At 38.2% G+C, this 16,790-nt stretch overlaps 2 protein-coding genes across 3 annotated transcripts in view; both read left to right on the top strand.

Annotated features, from left to right (window-relative positions):
- LOC115514404 (pantetheinase) overlaps window positions 1-16,790 on the top strand; it is a 67,201-nt gene that overhangs the window by 5,769 nt on the left and 44,642 nt on the right. The window contains exon 2 of the mRNA XM_030316370.2: window positions 1,169-1,217. The gene's annotated coding sequence lies outside the window, so the exon portion shown is untranslated. The remainder of the gene's footprint in view (window positions 1-1,168; window positions 1,218-16,790) is intronic.
- Window positions 1-16,790, top strand: part of LOC115514406 (vascular non-inflammatory molecule 3) — a 50,351-nt gene that overhangs the window by 17,295 nt on the left and 16,266 nt on the right. The window lies entirely within an intron of this gene.

Genomic DNA, 16,790 nt, shown 5'->3' with positions numbered 1-16,790 from the left:
TATATATATATTTTTTTTTAATGGTTATTTATTTTTGAGAGAGAGAGAGAGAGAGAGAGAGAGAGAACATGAGTGGGGGAGGGGCAGAGAGAGAGCGAGCGAGGCACAGAATCTGAAGTAGGCTCAAGGCTCTGAGCTGTCAGCACAGAGCCTGATGTAGGGCTTGAACTCGTGAACAACGAGATCGTGACCTGAGCTGAAGATCGGATACTTTACCGACTGAGCCACCCAGGAGCCCCAATCATCAAATATATTTTTAATTAAATGTTCTAAAGCATATTTGCCCAAATGAGTAGCCTGCTGTAAACCCTGTACTACTTTTCACTGGTTATTTTTGGATATGAAGATTTTTTTTCCCTTGTTATTAGTAAGCCAGTCCCATGTATTTTTTTTTTTTTTTTTAAATATCCTCATTCCTGGACTATGTGAATTTCTTGGTCTGAATAGACTGGAGTTATGGATTGTATTAGAATGAAGACTGGTATATGTTCATTTTGTGCTGCCTGCTTCACTTGCATGGTTTGCCAAATTGTTGCTTTTAGACTCTAAATTCATACCCTTTTGATGTCCTCTAGGTGAATTACAGCTCCCTCCTCAGGCGGGTGTACAGCCTCAAGAAGGATGATTATTTCAGGCCCATATTTGGGGAATTATGATTTAATAAAAATCCCCTTTCCTTCTAACCTGCCCCATGGTCAGGTGGCACCAAGAAAGTGTATTTAGTATACTAACTAGTATAAATATTAATTTTTAGGGCTTTGGCCGATTGAAGAGCATGGGTACGTGCTCTTCATTCAGCCTTTTGGGAAGTTATTCACTGGAAGGGCTTTTGCCCCAGTGGTCTTAGTTAAGATCACTACAGCATATCCAGCATTTCTTTCTCCCTTATCCGGGAAGCTACTGCCATCAGTAAACCAACCATCGTCTGCATTTTCAATAGGGGAGTCTTTTCAATCTAGTCTGCTAGAATAAACAAGTTTGATAATTTCTGAGCAGTCATGTTCTAGCATAGAGGCATGATGGTCACATCCAAGAATCAGGGTAGCTGGGTTTAAAGTTTGACAGGTTTTAAGTATTATTTTGAGAATATCTAAAAGCATAGCCTGTATGTTTAGTATGTTGGTCTCCTGTTATTCTCACTGTTTCTTTGGTGGTCTTTGGTCTCTAGGACTCTCTGGGCCTGATGTGATGTCATTACTGTCAAGGATTGTCCCACAGTAAGTTTCAAAGCTTCTTCCTCTTGGTGAGCTGTTGTAGCCACTGCTTGAAGACAAGATGGCCGCCCTTGCACTACATTCTCAAATATCTCTGAAAAATAGTACACTGTTCTTATTTTATTTCCTAATTTCTTGATAAGAACTCCCAAGGCTTGTCCCTGTTTTTCTTCTACAGACAAAGGAAAAGGTTTTTTTAAATTTGGTAAAGCCAAGGCTGGGGTGGACAGCTGTCAAGTTTTTAGTGCTTGAAAGGCTGTCTGTTGGGCTTTAGTCATTAAATCATACAGTGGTGTGGTTAAGAGCCCAAATCCAGGAATCGATAGGTGGCAAAAACTTCCCATGTCTAGGGAAGTGTGGAGTTGCTTCTTTGTAGTTGGGGGCTCAAGATCTAATATAGCTTGTTTCTTGTCAGTAAACGGTGTCCAGTGATCTGGTGTTAATTCATATCCCAGATATTGTACCTTCTGTTTAGATATTTGTGCCTTCTTAGGGATGATGCAATACCCCCATCTGCCAATACATTAAGCAAAGTTATAGAATTACTATCAGACATTTCTCCGGTGGGACTGCAGTTTAAAATATCATCCACATATCAAATTATTGTTCTTTGAGGCAAGGATATATCACAGAGGTCTTTGCTAAGTGCAGCCCCTGAAAAGGTGGAGACTGTCTCTAAATTCCTGTGTCAAAACTGTCCATGTTAATCGAGCAGCCTGTGGGCTGAAAGGTGAGGTCCATTCAAAAGCAAATAGTGGCCGTGTTTTTGCACTGAGAGGGATGTAAAGAAGGAAGCTTTTATTATTTATTATTTTTTTTAATGTTAATTTATTTTTAAGAGAGAGAGAGAGAGAACATATGCAGGGGAGGGGCAGAGAGACAGAAGGACATGCCTTCTGAGACAGAAGGACATGGCCCTACTGAAGAGCATTTGTTTGGACATTCCTTGCTCCAGTATCTGATGGCCACACCTCTAGCATGGGATCTTACCTTGTCCTTTGTCTGATACCTGCTTTTTCTTTGGCTCCTGGTTAGTCTGGCATTGTGGAGAATCTGTGATAGTGGCAGCCAATATTTGAGCCTGTATTTGTCCCTGCAATTTAGGTCTTCAGTCCTTTTCTTGTCTTAAAAGCATACTGCTATTATTAAAAATTCCAGTATTCCTACCTCAAGAAGCAAGAAAATTCTCATATACACAGCTTAACCTTACACCTAAAGGAGCTAGAAAAGGAACAGCAAAAAGGAATGCTGAGGAAACTCAGCAGAAAGGAACTAATAATGATTAGAGTGGAAATAAATGATATAGAAACAAAAACAACAACAAAAAGCCCAGTAGAACAAATCAGCAAAACTAGGAATTGGTTCTTTGAAAGAGTTAACAAAATTGATAACCCCCTAGCCAGACTATCAAAAAGAAAAGAGGAAGGACCCAAATAAATAAAATCATGAATGAAAGAGGAGAGATCACAACCAACACCACAGAAATACACACAATTATAAGAAAATATTATGAAAAGTTATGTGCCAACAAATTGAGCAATCTGGAAGAAATGGATAAATTCCAAGAAACATACAAATTTCCCAAACAGGAAGAACTAGGAAGTTTGAACAGATCCATTACCAGAAATGAAAGTGAATGAGTAATCAAAAATCTCCCAAGAAACAAAAGTTCAAGGCCAGATGGTTTCCTAGGAGAATTCTACCAGACATTTTAAGAAGAGTTAATTTTTCTTAAACTGTTCCAAAAAAATAGAAATGGAAGGAAAACCTTTGTTCTAACCTCATTATAAGAGGCCAACTTTATTTGATTCCAAAACCAAAGCAAAGTTGGAGGCATCATGATTCTGGACTTCAAGCTATATAACAAAGCTGTAATCATCAAGACAGTATGGTACTGGCACAAAAACAGACACATAGATCAACGGAACAGAATACAAAACCCAGAAATGGACCCACAGCTATATGGTCAACTAACCTTTGACAAAACAGGAATATCCAATGGAAGAATGACAGTCTCTTCAACAAGTGGTGTTGGGAAAACTAGATAGCAACATGCAGAAGAATGAAACTGGGCCATTTTCTTACACTATACACAAAAATAAGTTTAAAATGGATGAAAGACCTAAATGTGAGACAGGAAACCATCAAAATCCTAGAGGAGAACATAGGCAGCAACCTCTTTGACCTTGGCCATAGCAACTTCTTACTAGACATGTCTCCAGAGACAAAGGGAAATAAAAGCAGACATGAACTACTGGGACTTCATCAAGATAAAAAGCCTCTGCAGAGTGAAGGAGACAATCAACAAAACTGAAAGGCAGCCTATGGAATGGGAGATGATATTTGCAAATGACATATCCGATAAAGGGTTTGTATCCAAAATCTATAAAGGACTTATCAAACTCAACAGCCAAAAACCAAATAATCCAATTAAGAAATGGGCAGAAGACATGAATAGACACTTTTCCAAAGAAGACATCCAGATGGCTAACAGGCACATAAAAAGATGCTCAACGCCACTATCATCAGGGAAATGCAAATCAAAACCACACTGATGAGATACCACCTCACACCTGTCAGAATGGCTAAACTTAACAACCCAAGAAACAACAGGTGTTGGCGAGGATGCAGAGAAAGGGGAACTCTCTCGCACTGTTGGTGGGAGTGCAAACTGGGGCAGCCACTCTGGAAAACAGTAGGACGTCCCTCAAGAAAGTAAAAATAGAACTACTTTACCATCCAGCAATTGCACTACTGTTTATCCAAAGGGTACAAAAATACAGATTTGAAGGGGTACATGCACCCTGATTTTTATAGCAGCATTATCAAGAATGACCAAGCTGTGGAAAGAACCCAAATGTCCATTGAGTGATGAATGAATAAAGAAGATGTGGTACATACATATATAATGCAATATTACTCAGCTATCAAAAAGAAGGAAATCTTGCCATTTGCTGTAATGTGGATGCAGCTAGAGTGTATTATGCTAAGGGAAATAAGTCCATCAGGGAAACAAACCAAAAGAGACTTGTCTTGTTGAGCACTGGGTGTTATATGTAAGTGATGAATCACTAAATTCTACTCCTGAAACCAATATCACACTACATGTTAACTAAGTAGATTTTTTCAAAAAATTGGAGAAAAAAATAAAAAAATAAAATTTACCCTTTCCCCTCGGAAAACTAAAACAAACAAACAAAAAAACTAAAACAAAACAAACAAACAAAATTAAAACAAAAAACTCCAGGAGGTACCTCTAGTAGACACCGGGTGGAGGTTTGAGGCCCTAAAGCCACGTTAGTCAATTTTTGACAGATATCAGGTGCCAACTGATTTTTTATAAAATGTACGTTTAATGTAGTTGTTCACTCAGGTGAGGTTGGGTCCAGATTTATATATTTAAGGATGGCTTCTCCAAATGACCCTGAAATAGAGCTAGATTTTCATCAGCTCCTGGAGTAATTTTCTGAATTTTAGCAAAGTTTACAGGTTTAGAGAATCCTTTTTTTCATTCCTACTATTAAACAAGTGATCATATGGTCTCATGTTTTCCTTCTCATCCTACCCTCCTAGTAATTCCAATGTGATTTGGTATTTGGGCCAGCATTACCCTACTGCATAATGATCTTTATCTCTGGGTGCTAGCTCATCAGCAAATTCTTGAGCTCTTGCCCAGAAGGTTCTTTTCCTGAGGGGTGCAGCCATGAGTTAATGTGATATATATATATATATATAAATATATATATATATCTTGCCAGGTCAAGTGAAACATAATAGAAACTTGTTGAAAACCCTCAATAAATTGAGAAGAGTTTTCAGAATATCATCCTAATTGTTTTGTATGAGTCAAGTCTTCCATGAAGAATGGGACGTAGGTTCTAATAGTGCCCATTTCTCCATTAACAACGTCCCTAAGGGGATATAGTCCAGATGTAGGAGAAGCTCCTGGAAGATGGGGGATTCTGCTCCTGTTATGTCCAGCCAGGCTGGGAGCAGGAGAGTCCTTAGGGTTTGTAAGGAGGAGGGATAATGACAGAGCCAATGTTCTCCTTGTTTGAACTGGCCGGTGATTCCTCCAGTAGCCCAGGTTTGTTAGGAGGAGGGGGCCTATTTACACAATCATTATCCAATATGTCAAGAGTAAACCTTAAAAGAAAAAAAAAAAGAGGGAAATCTTATGTTCCTATAAAAGTGGATAAGTTCATTACCATAATTGCCTCCCCTCCCCTGGCTCCTGGGTTGCATCCCATTCAGAATAATGTCGAGGGTTCCTGGTGTTCAAGGCAACCAGAGGCATCCCTCAAAAAGCTGTTTTGAACACCAGTTTGTTTACTGAAGTGATGTTGACGTCTCTTTGCTTCCCTATTTTTTTTTTTCCGGGACACAATAGGTGCCAGTAGATGGACCAAAGACAGACTGCCATTTTAACCCATGGAGATGCTAAGAATTTGCAAGAGCAGAAGTACCTAATATTACAACTTAAGTACTCAGTAGGGGGCACTGATGAGGAATAATAAAGTGGAAATCCATCACGGTCTAAGCGACATTCCAACACATGTAGTCTTTAAAACTGACTTCCCCACGTAACACTCCCTGGTTGCAACGGTTTTAAATTCAGTTGCATACTGGTTTCAGCTGGCTCTAAGCAGAGGTCTTTTGGCCAGAAGTGACTAGACTAGAGATGTGGAGGGGATTGCAGTGACCAATGAGGAGGAAAACTGATATTGGAGTCTTAAGATTGGCAACCATCTTAGCGACTTAGGTGACTGTCCTGTGCCCAAGAAAGACAGCTCTGTATAAGAATAGGAATGAAGAGAGGGCATCAAGTATCTGGATAAATATCTGGTGTAAAAAGACGCTTTCGTTAAAGCACAGGGACGGGACCTGAGGGTATTGAAAGAGCTGCACTGGGGTTGTGAGGCATGACTGATTATATATTTTGGAGTTGGGGTGGTAGAGATAATGGAAGTCTCTAAAAGTTTTTCTGGATGTTAAAGAAACCTTCTAGGATCCTGGAGTTCTGGCTATTGTCAAGCTAAGGTTGCTTTTCGTCTCTAGCAAAGCATTAACATTAAGGCAGTTTGTGAGCTCCTTAAGGAATGTCACACTCTGCAGGTCTCAAGCATTTATCAGTGGGCTGCAGGTTGTAAGGAAATTTAACTTTATCTACATTTCTCTTGCCTTTGTGTTCCTCATCAGTCCCCTAGGCCCAATCTAATCAAAACCAAATAAAAAGACCTCACGGAAGGAGTCACCTTTTTAATCCAAATGGATCGCTTTGTGACCTTATGTAACGGAGGTTTAACTTCCGCAGAAGTGTTAATCCAGGTATAGCGGGAGAAATTGGTTACAGCAGACACCTCCTTGCTCAGCCAACAGATGATCAAGGGCTATCCTGTTATCAAGAACAACTTAAGCCAGACAGTCTAAGGATCTTTGTTGGGCAGTTATTGCTTTCGCAGTGGATTCTGCAACAATTTCAAGAATTAAAGAGGAGGTCCTGATCACAGCCTCATTTATGTTTATCCCTTGCCAGAGAAGTCGGAACCCGCCAAAGGAGTGAGTCCCGAATCACGAGAGCCTCCTGGTAGGCCTTTTCTAACTTGCTGATATAAATTCAGGGGAGTCAACCAATGAGATGTAGGGGGTCATTTAGATTTCAGCTTCCTAGCCTGAAATAAAAGGTTGTTGTTCTCAATTCCAGAGGTTACCCATCTCAGAAATGGCCTGGGAGATAAAGATGAGGGGGTTATTTTTCCCAGCCAATTCCAGAGTGAAGGAAGGGGAAGAAGTGAAGAGGAGTGAAGAAGGACAAGGGGTTTCATGTTCAATTAAAGGAGGAAGTCGATCTGGCATCTTGGGTCGAAACAGTCTACCTCAGCTACTTCTCTTCCCTGTCACTTTGATTCAGAAGCTCTCCAGTGTCTCCAGAACCAGGGGTCAGATTGAGTCTTCTTCACTTGTGCAATATGTACCCAAGGCTCTACACCTTCTAGTTTTGTAGTCGTGTCAGTGGTCAGGAACACCTGGTAAGCTTCTTAAGAATGGGGCCGGAGGTCTTGCTCTGATGACATATTCAGAATACCCAATCACGGGGCTCTAAACTGGGACCAACGGGATCCTTTGAATTGGGACCCAGGAAGGCTTCTTTACCCTGTTGATGACAGGCTTGAGCATAAGGCATTAGAGACTTACAGTAGTAGTGGCCATAATAGCATGAGACAGCAAGGAATCAGCAAAAGGTTATATATTGATAGAATTCAAGAAGTTTGCGAGGTTTTCATTAAGGTTCAGATGCTTCACCCAGTGAAGCGGGTGCCTTGATCACTGGAGATTAAAGAAGGTATACTCAAAGTGGGAAACACAGTTTTTAGCAGCATCCCACCCCCATCCCGTGAGAGCTTAGACTCATCTGGGAAACATGCATACAATAATAACAAGGACATATTGGTAACCCCTACTAAGTGGCCATTGAATGAAGTCTAGCTGTAGGTAGGGGTTCAAAGAGTCTACAAGGAGATGGTCTGAGGACACTGTAGACAAAAATCAGTTTTTTTCAGGATTATGGGTCTGACACGTTAGACATGTTGATAGACTGTTTTTGCAATTTTAGAGAGGCTTTAATGTCTATGTGTAATTTGAGTCATCTTAAATGCACTACAGTGATTGAAGGAACACAAAAATCAAAAAACGGGGTTTGTCAAGGACCTGGCAAAAACGAAGCAACCATCTTGGGTGTCTGATGGCCCCAACTATTCGTTTAATTTACAGCCATTGTGTACCTACCTCAATTTCTCTGATTCAGGGGCAGACTGTTGCCATGTTATACGGATATCAGGATGACAACAGCCTGGCAATGAGAAACCATTTTTGCAGAAGCAGAATGGACCTCATCCAGATGTGCTATAATCATTATGGATTCTGTTGCTGCAGCCTTGTCACGGAAGCCAACTTGATCACATATTGAAAGTTCTTTCCAAATTCCTTTTTTTTTTTTTCTATAAACCTTCTACAATTTTCTTTCTTTAACTCAGATTTGTCCTAGGTTTTCCCTCTTTAAATAACCAGCCTCACTTTAGGACAAAATTACTTTATTTCCCTCAACAAGAATGCATCTCTGTATCTCATAATTTTTTTTCACTGAAAACATCCATCTTATTTTCTTTGCATACAAAGCTTTTTCCCTTATTATTTCCGGTGGTCTAATACATTACATTCATTAGAATTTTTAAGTCTTAGAAACCTTCATTTCTAGTGAACATTAAGTAGTGATTGCGAACTGTCTTAGCACAATTCTTCAGATTTGCACATTTATGAATACATTTCATAATTTTTAGAAGCATATGCCGTTTCAAATTTTCCAGTGGAGCATGAACAGATCAGGACATCTTTTAGTTTCTCTGTAACTAGAAGTCAAAAATACATAAACCTATGTTTAGTAATTAATGTTTTAGTATCTTGTTTTATTTGGAAGTGATGTAGATATTTAATGAATTTATGTATGTATGTATGTATGTATGTGTGTATTCTCCATCCAGTAAGATTTAGGAAAATTACTTAAAAGTTTAGCTTATTTTTTTTATTTTAGTTATGCTTATTCAATTTACTTGTTCTCAACAATTTATGCTTAGGTTACTCATAAAAACTTTGTGATACATCAAAGTCCGTCTTCCAAGTTTTTTTTTTTTTTTTGTTAATTATTTTATTTTATTTTTTATTCTTTTAGAGACAGAGAGAGAGCACAATCGGGGAGAAGGGCAGAGGGAGAGTGAGAGAGATAATCTTAAGCAGGCTGCATCCTCAACATGGAGCCTGACACGGGGCTTGATTCCATGACCCTGGGATCATGACCTAAGCTGAAACCAAGAGTCGGATGCCCACCCAACTGAGCCACCCAGGCGCTCCTCCAAGCTATTCTTTTTTTAATATTCTGTAACAGAGATAATATTGATTTATAGGACTTTAAGTAAACCCAGGCAGAATAAAAGTTTTAATTTTATTGCTGATAGCTCTGAAGACATGTTTATTTCAATCAAACCAACAACCTTAAACCAGCTTTCATATAGAATATTTTCCTGGATCACATGAACTTGAAAAAAACACTTGGGTTAGTTTCTATCTTTTTCGGAGGTTTAGAATGGTCAGTCCTTATTAGCACTGGTCTTCAACTAAATAGAGCTCTTTTGAAAATTAATTTTGCTACAAATATTTGTGGAGATTTTTAACATTTGTATTTGTTCCTAAATTAATCTTAAGAAAGCTGTGCTGGAGTCTGGGCACAAGAGCCCTTTTAGCAGTTACTTTTATTTATTTATTTATTTTTTGAGAGGGAGAGAGAGAGAATCCCAAGCAGGCCACACATTCCCACATTCTGTGAGACATACACATGTCATATTCTGACATGGGGCTCCAATTTACAAACCGTAAGGTCATGACCTGAGTTGAAATCAAGAGTTGGACGCTTAACCAACTGAGCCACCCAGGGACCCTGGCAGTTTATTTTAAAAAAGACTCTTTTTCTTGCCTTTTTTTCCCCCTTCAGTCTCAGGTAGTTTGGGGCTATATTTACATTGCAAAGACATGATAAGATGTATAACTTTAAGGGGAAGAGAAAAAAAGGGAGTTCTCCCAAGAAGGACTTTGATTTTCTAAGGCTGATGATTTACAGGGTTTTTTCAGATAAAGAAGAGAAGTTTTGGGATTGGTAAAAGAATAGGTGAATTTGAATAGCCTGTAGACTAACTTTTGTTTTGTAAAAGATTTATAAGAATGTTGTTTTTAATTCCTCAAAGAACTGGGTTATAAATTAAATGACTTTATAGGTTAATCCATCTATCCTACTACATTATCCTCTTTTTTTTTTTCTTTCCCTCTGGATACATAGCTTTGTTGTTTTTTTAATCCCAGTATAATTAGCATACAGTGTTATATTTGTTCCATGTGTACAGTATAGTGATTCAACAATTGTATACATTACTCAGTGCTCATCGTGATAAGTGTACTCTCAATCCCCTTTATCTATTTCACCCATCTCCCCACAGATCTCCCCTCTGGTAACCATAAATTTGTTCTACATATTTATGAGTCTTTTTTTTTTTATCTCTCTTTTTTTCTTTGTTGGTTTGTTTTGTTTCTTAAATTCCACATGATGAAATGACATACTATTTGTCTTCCTCTGACTGACTTATATCAGTTAGCATTATACCCTGTAGATTCATCCATTTTGCTGCAGATGTCATTCTTTTCTTACGGCTGAGTTACATTTATTGTGTGTGTGTGTGTGTGTGTGTGTGTGTGTGTATCTCACTTCCTTATCGATTCATCAATCGATGGACACTTGGATCGCTTCCATAATTTGGCTATTGTAAGTAATGCTGCATAGGTACATAGTTTTAATTTTAAATATTTCTGGCAGTATTGCATAACATCTCATGGGTGTCCAGCAGGCCCCCAAAGAGGGTGCAAAAGATCCTATCTTTCTCAAATCCAGAGTCACTCCCACAGACAGCCAAAAGAAAGAAACAACTTGCATGTACCAGGCAGGCAGAAAGCCTAGCCTATTCACGCAAAAGGAGACAAGTAAGAAGGTGATTCCTATCCCTTGGAGAGAAAAGAACAATACACAATGGGTTTGCATTTGGAAATGAAGGGACAACAGTGAGATTTCATTTTCCTCTCTGGACTGGGCATCACAGACAGAAATTCAGAAGAACTGATTCTGGTAAGAATTTTCATCTTTCACTGGCCTCTGACAGTTTTTCCAGAATCCTGTCTGCAGGCTCTGATATCCACCAGTTCCCTCTTAGCTGTTTAAGGGAAGAATGTAGCAGTTTACCAGAAAATTCCTCAGTTTCTTCAACTCTGGGAGGGGGCCCCATGGAGGCCCTTCTCTGAAGGTAGTTACAGGAGTGTCTGTAAAAGCATTAAATTGGCAGACTTTTGCTTTTAATTATGTAGTCTTTCCAGAGCAGGAGAACAATTTAGACAGAGGATTAGTAGAATGGAGTACTCAGAAGAGGATAGAGATGAGCCATGAGAGTTACATCAGTCTAATTGTCTTTTGCTGTAGGTATATCAGGGAGTACGAATTACCTTTTCCTCTCAAGGCCCATCTAGCCAGATTAGGAATCAAACTGACATGAGACAAATTAACAGGAGAAAACTGAATTTGATTTCGTATGTACTGGGAATCCACATGCACATGGAAATTCCAAAGATATCAGGCAAAATGAAGTATATCTGTCACTGTGAAGTAAGGAGAAGAGGGTGGGGCCTGGGACTTCAGAGGGAAGGAATGAAATTCACAGGGAGATAAGAAAGAGTAAATGGTTGGTAAACAAATGTTTGCTAGGCCTCTCAGGAAATGTGAGACAAACAGGACTTTGATGAAACAAGTCTTGCTAGGTTTCTTCCTGTCTGCCACACCTAGTTCATGTCAAAACATAGTTATCTAAGGTGATAGCTCACGTCCTGGAGCTGATCCTCTATCTAAATTCTTTTCAGGCAGTTGTGGAGGAGGTAAAGAGCTTTTCCTGAATTTGCTGGATTTTGATTACTTTCTTTTCATCAAATTTTTATTAAATTCTAGGTAGCTAACATATAGCGTAATGTTGGGTTCAGGAGTAGAATTGAGTGATTTATCGCTTGCATACATCCAGTGCTCATCCCAACAAGTGTCCTCCTTAATACCCATCCCCCATCTAGCCCATCCCACGGAACACCTCCCTTCCAGCAACCCTTAGTTTCTTCTCTATAGTTAAGAGTCTCTATGGTTTGCCTCCCCCTTTCTCTTTTTTTCCTCTTTTCCCTGTGTTTATCTGTCTTGTTTCTTAAATTCTACATATGAGTGAAATCCTATGGTATTTGTCTTTCTCTGGCTGACTTATTCCACTTAGCATAATACACTCTAGCTCCATCTATGTCATTGCAAATGACAAGATGTCATTCTTTTTGATGGCTGAGTAATATTCCATTGTACCTATATACCACATCTTCTTTATCCATTCATCAGTCAATGGACAATTGGGATCTTTCCATAGTTTGGTTATTCTTGATAATGCTGTTATAAATATCAGGGTCATGTACCCCTTTGAATCTGTGTTTTTGTATCCTTTGGATAAATATCTAATAGTGCAATTGCTGGATTGTAGGGTAGATCTATTTTTAGTTTCTTGAGGAACCTCCATACTGTTCTCCATACTGCACCGGTTTGCATTCCCACCAACAGTGTAAGAGGGTTCCCTTTATCCACATCCACGCCAACACCTGTTGTTTCTTGTGGTGTTAATTTTAGCCATTTTGTGGCTAAAGATTTATCCACATCTTTCCTTGTGTCTGTTAGCCATCTGGATGTCTTCTTTGGAAAAGTGTCTATTCATGTCTTCTGCCCATTTCTTAATTGGATTATTTGGTTTTTGGCTGTTGAGTTTGATAAGTCTTTTATAGATTTTAGATATTAACCCTTTATAAGATATGTCATTTGCAAATATCTTCTCCCATTCCATAGGCTGCCTTTCAGTTTTGTTGATTGTTTCCTTCACTCTGCAGAGGCTTTTTATCTTGATGAAGTCCCAGTAGTTCATGTCTGCTTTTGTTTCCCTTTGCCTCTGGAGACATGTCTAGTAAGAAGTTGCTATGGCCAAGGTCGAAGAAGTTGCTGCCTATGTTCTCCTCTAGGATTTTGATGGTTTCCTGTCTCACATTTAGGTCTTTCAACCATTTTGAATTTATTTTTTGTGTATGGTGTAAGAAAGTGGTCCAGGTTCATTCTTCTGCATATTGCTGTCTAGTTTTAATACCACTTGTTGAAGAGACTGCCTTTCTTCCATTGGATATTCTTCCTGCTTTGTCAAGGATTAATTGACCATACAATTGTGGGTCAACAATATTTCTGGGCTTTGTATTCTGTTCCATTGATCTATGTGTCTGTTTTCGTGCCAGTACCATACTGTCTTGATGATTACAGCTTTGTCATACAGCTTGAAGTCCAGAATTGTGATGCTTCTGCTTTGCTTTGCTTTTTCAAACTTGCTTTTGCTCTTTGGGGTCTTTTGTGGTTCCATACAAATCTTAGGGCTTATTTTCCAGCCTGTAAAAAATTCTGGTGGTATTTTCATAGGCATTACATTAAATATGTAGATTGCTTTGGCTAGTATAAACATTTTAACAATGTTTGTTCTTCTAATCCATAAGCATGGGAAGTTTTTCCATTTCTTTGTGACCTCTTCAATTTCTTTCGTAAGTGTTCTATAGTTTTCAGAGTACAGATCTTTCACCACGTTGGTTAAGTTTTTCATAGGTATCTTATGGTTTTTGGTGTAATTGTAAATGGGATTGATTCCTTGATTTCTTTTTCTGCTCGTCCATTATTGGTGTGTAGCAATGCAACAGACTTTTTTCTTTCTTTTTTTGTTTTATTGTCAAGTTAGCTAACATACAGTGTGGCGTTGGCTTCAGGAGTAGATTCCCATGATTCATCACTTACATGCAACACTCAGTGCTCATCCCAACAAGTCCCCTCCTCAATGCCCATCACCCATTTTCCCTACTCCCAACTCCCAACCCCATCAACCCTCAGTTTGTTCTCTGTATTTAAGAGTCTTTTATGGTTTGCCTCACTCTGTATTTTATTTTTCTTTCCCTTCCCCTATGGTCTTCTAATAAGTTTTTCAAATTTGATATATGAGTGAAATCATATGATATCTGTCTTTCTCTGACTGATTTATTTCACTTAGCATAATACCCTCCAGTTCCATCCACGTTGAATGCAACAGATTTCTGTGCATTGATTGTATGTTCTGAGACTTTGCTGAATTAATGTGTTAGTTCTAACAATTTTTTGGTGGAGTCTTTGATTTTTCTACATAGAATACCATGTCATTTGCAAATAGTGAAAGTTTGATTTCTTCCTTGCTGATTCGAATGCCTTTTATTTCTTTTTGTTGTCTGATTGCTGAGGCTAAGACTTTATTTCTTTTTGTTGTCTGATTGCTGAGGCTAAGACTTGCAATACTTTGTTAAATATGGTAAGAGTGGGCATCCCTGTCTTGTTCCTGACTATAAAGGAAAACCTCTCAGTTCTTCCTCATTGAGAATGGGATTAGCTGTGGGTCTTTCATATATGGCCTTTATGATGTTGAAGTGTGTTCTATCTATCCCTATGATGTTGAGGGTTTTTATCAAGAATGGATGCTGTATTTTGCCAAACACTCTTTCTGCATCTATTGAGGGGATCCTATGGTACTCATCCTTTCTTTTATTAATGTGGTGTATCACGTTGATCAATTTGTGAATATTGAACCACCCCTGCTGCCCAGAAACCAATCCTACTTGATCGTGGTGAATAATAATTCTTTTAGTGTACTGCTGGATTTGATTTGCTAGTATCTTGTTGAGAATTTTTGCTGCCCATAATTCTCCTTTTTAGTGGGGTTTTTGGTTTTGGAATAAAGGTAATTTTGGCCTTGTAGATTGAGTTTGGAAGTTTTCCTTCCATTTCTATTCTTTTGAAACAGTTTGAGAAGAGTAGATATGAACTGTTCTTAAATATCTGGTAGAATTCTCCTGGTAAGCCATCTGGCCCTGGACTTTTGTTTATTGCGAGATTTGTGATTACTGATTCACTTTCTTTGCTGGTAATGGATCTGTTGAAATTTTCTATTTCTTCCTGCTTCAGCTTTGGTAGTTTGTATGTTTCCTGGAATTTATCCATTTCTTCCAGATTGCCCAATTTGCTGCCATATAACTGTTCATAATATTTTTTTGTACTTGTTTGTATTTCTGTGGTGTTGGTTGTGATCTCTCCTCTTTAGTTTGTGATTTTGTTTTCTTGGTTTTTCCTCTTTTCTTTTTGATTAAGTCTGGCCAGGGGTTCATCAATTTTATTAATTCTTTCAAAGAACCAGCTCTTTGTTCCATTGATCTTTTCTACTGATTTTTTTTGTTTGTTTCTATATAATTTATTTCTGCTCTATGTTTTATTATTTCCCTTCTTTTGCTGGCTTTAGGCTTTATGAGGTAAGCCTGGATTGCTATATACTTCTCTTTTATGACCTCCTTTGCTGCATCTGAAAGGTTCTGAACTGTCATATTTTCATTTTCATTTGCTTCTATGTATTTTTTTTTTATTTTTTCTTTAATTTCCTGGTTAACCCATTCATTATTTAGTAAGATGTTCTTTAACCTCCATGTATTTGTGGTCTTTCCAAATTTTTTCTTGTGTTTGATTTCATGTTTCATAGCATTGTGGTCTGAAAATATGCATGGTATGATTTCAATCTTTTTGTACTTGCTGAGGCCTGATTTGTGAATCTGTATGTGATCTATTGTGGAGAATGCTCCATGTTCACTCAAAAAGGATGTGTATTCTGCTGCTTTAGGGTGAAATGTTTTGAATATAATTATAAGTCCATCTGATTCAATGTGGTATTCAAAGCCATCGTTCCCTTGTTGATTTTCTTTTAAGATGATCTGTCCTTTGTTGTAAGTGGGGTGTTAAAGTCTCTTACTATTATTGTATCATTTTCAATGAATTTCTTTATGTTTGTGATTAGGTGATTTATATATCTGGGTGTCACCACATTGGGGGCACATATATTTACAATTGTTAGATCTTGTTGGATAGACCCATTTATTATGATGTAGTGACTTTCTTTATCTCTTGCTACAGTTCTGGTTAAAATATAGTTTGTCTGATATAAGTATGGCATGGCTACTCCAGCTTTCTGTTGATGTCCATTAGCATGATAGGTGGTGCTGTATCATCTCACTTTCAATTTGGATGTGTCTTTAGCTCAAAGTAATCTTCATGCCAAAATGGCCCTTCTTGGGACAGCCTCCCTTTTGCCCTACAGTCCCTTTGTCTGAAACTTCCCTGACGTTTCACACATTAATAAATTGAGTTGGTAGATGATTTCATATTTTCAAACCAGTCTCTTAGTCCTGACAATAGGTCAATTTAGTTAAACTCATTTCAGGAGGTCATGATAAAGGTATATTCTCAAAGTCTGGCCTTTGGTATAAACAACCAGATATTAAATAAGAGACATTTTTATGGAAACAAAAGAAAACAATGGTTAAGGTTTGTATCAAATTATAAACCAATTGCCGAGTTTTGAGGGTAGCCAATCAAGAAGATTTTTATATGTCAGGCTATCTTTTTTTTTTAATTTTTTTTAATGTTTACTTATTTTTGAGAGAGGCAGAGACAGCGTGTGAGCGTGATCGTGACCTGAGTTGAAGTCAGATGCTTAACCAACTGAGCCACCCAGGCGCCCGTCAGGCTATCTTTTTGAGCGGTCCACAGAGCAAGAGGCCTGAAGATTGTTTATACATGAGCTATTGTGGTGATTTCTCTAAAATTTATACCAAGTTGTTTATATTGTTTGTAGAGCTTCAGAAATAAAGGCAGTTTTAGTTTTTAAACGATTTCAAGTCAGAAAGGTGAGAGAAAAAAAATGTTAGTTTGGAGAGTCATAACCAGGCATTGGGGAACACTAGAAGAAATCAGAATCTGGTCCAGTTTATAAGAAGCAGTATTAAAATCCAATACAGTAAAACCTTGTGTTGCGAGTAACT

Source organism: Lynx canadensis, chromosome B2 (genome assembly GCF_007474595.2).
Source record: "Lynx canadensis isolate LIC74 chromosome B2, mLynCan4.pri.v2, whole genome shotgun sequence".
NCBI lineage: Eukaryota > Metazoa > Chordata > Mammalia > Carnivora > Felidae > Lynx > Lynx canadensis.
Note: the sequence above shows the minus strand (reverse complement) of the source record. Positions and strands in the feature narration are given on the sequence as shown.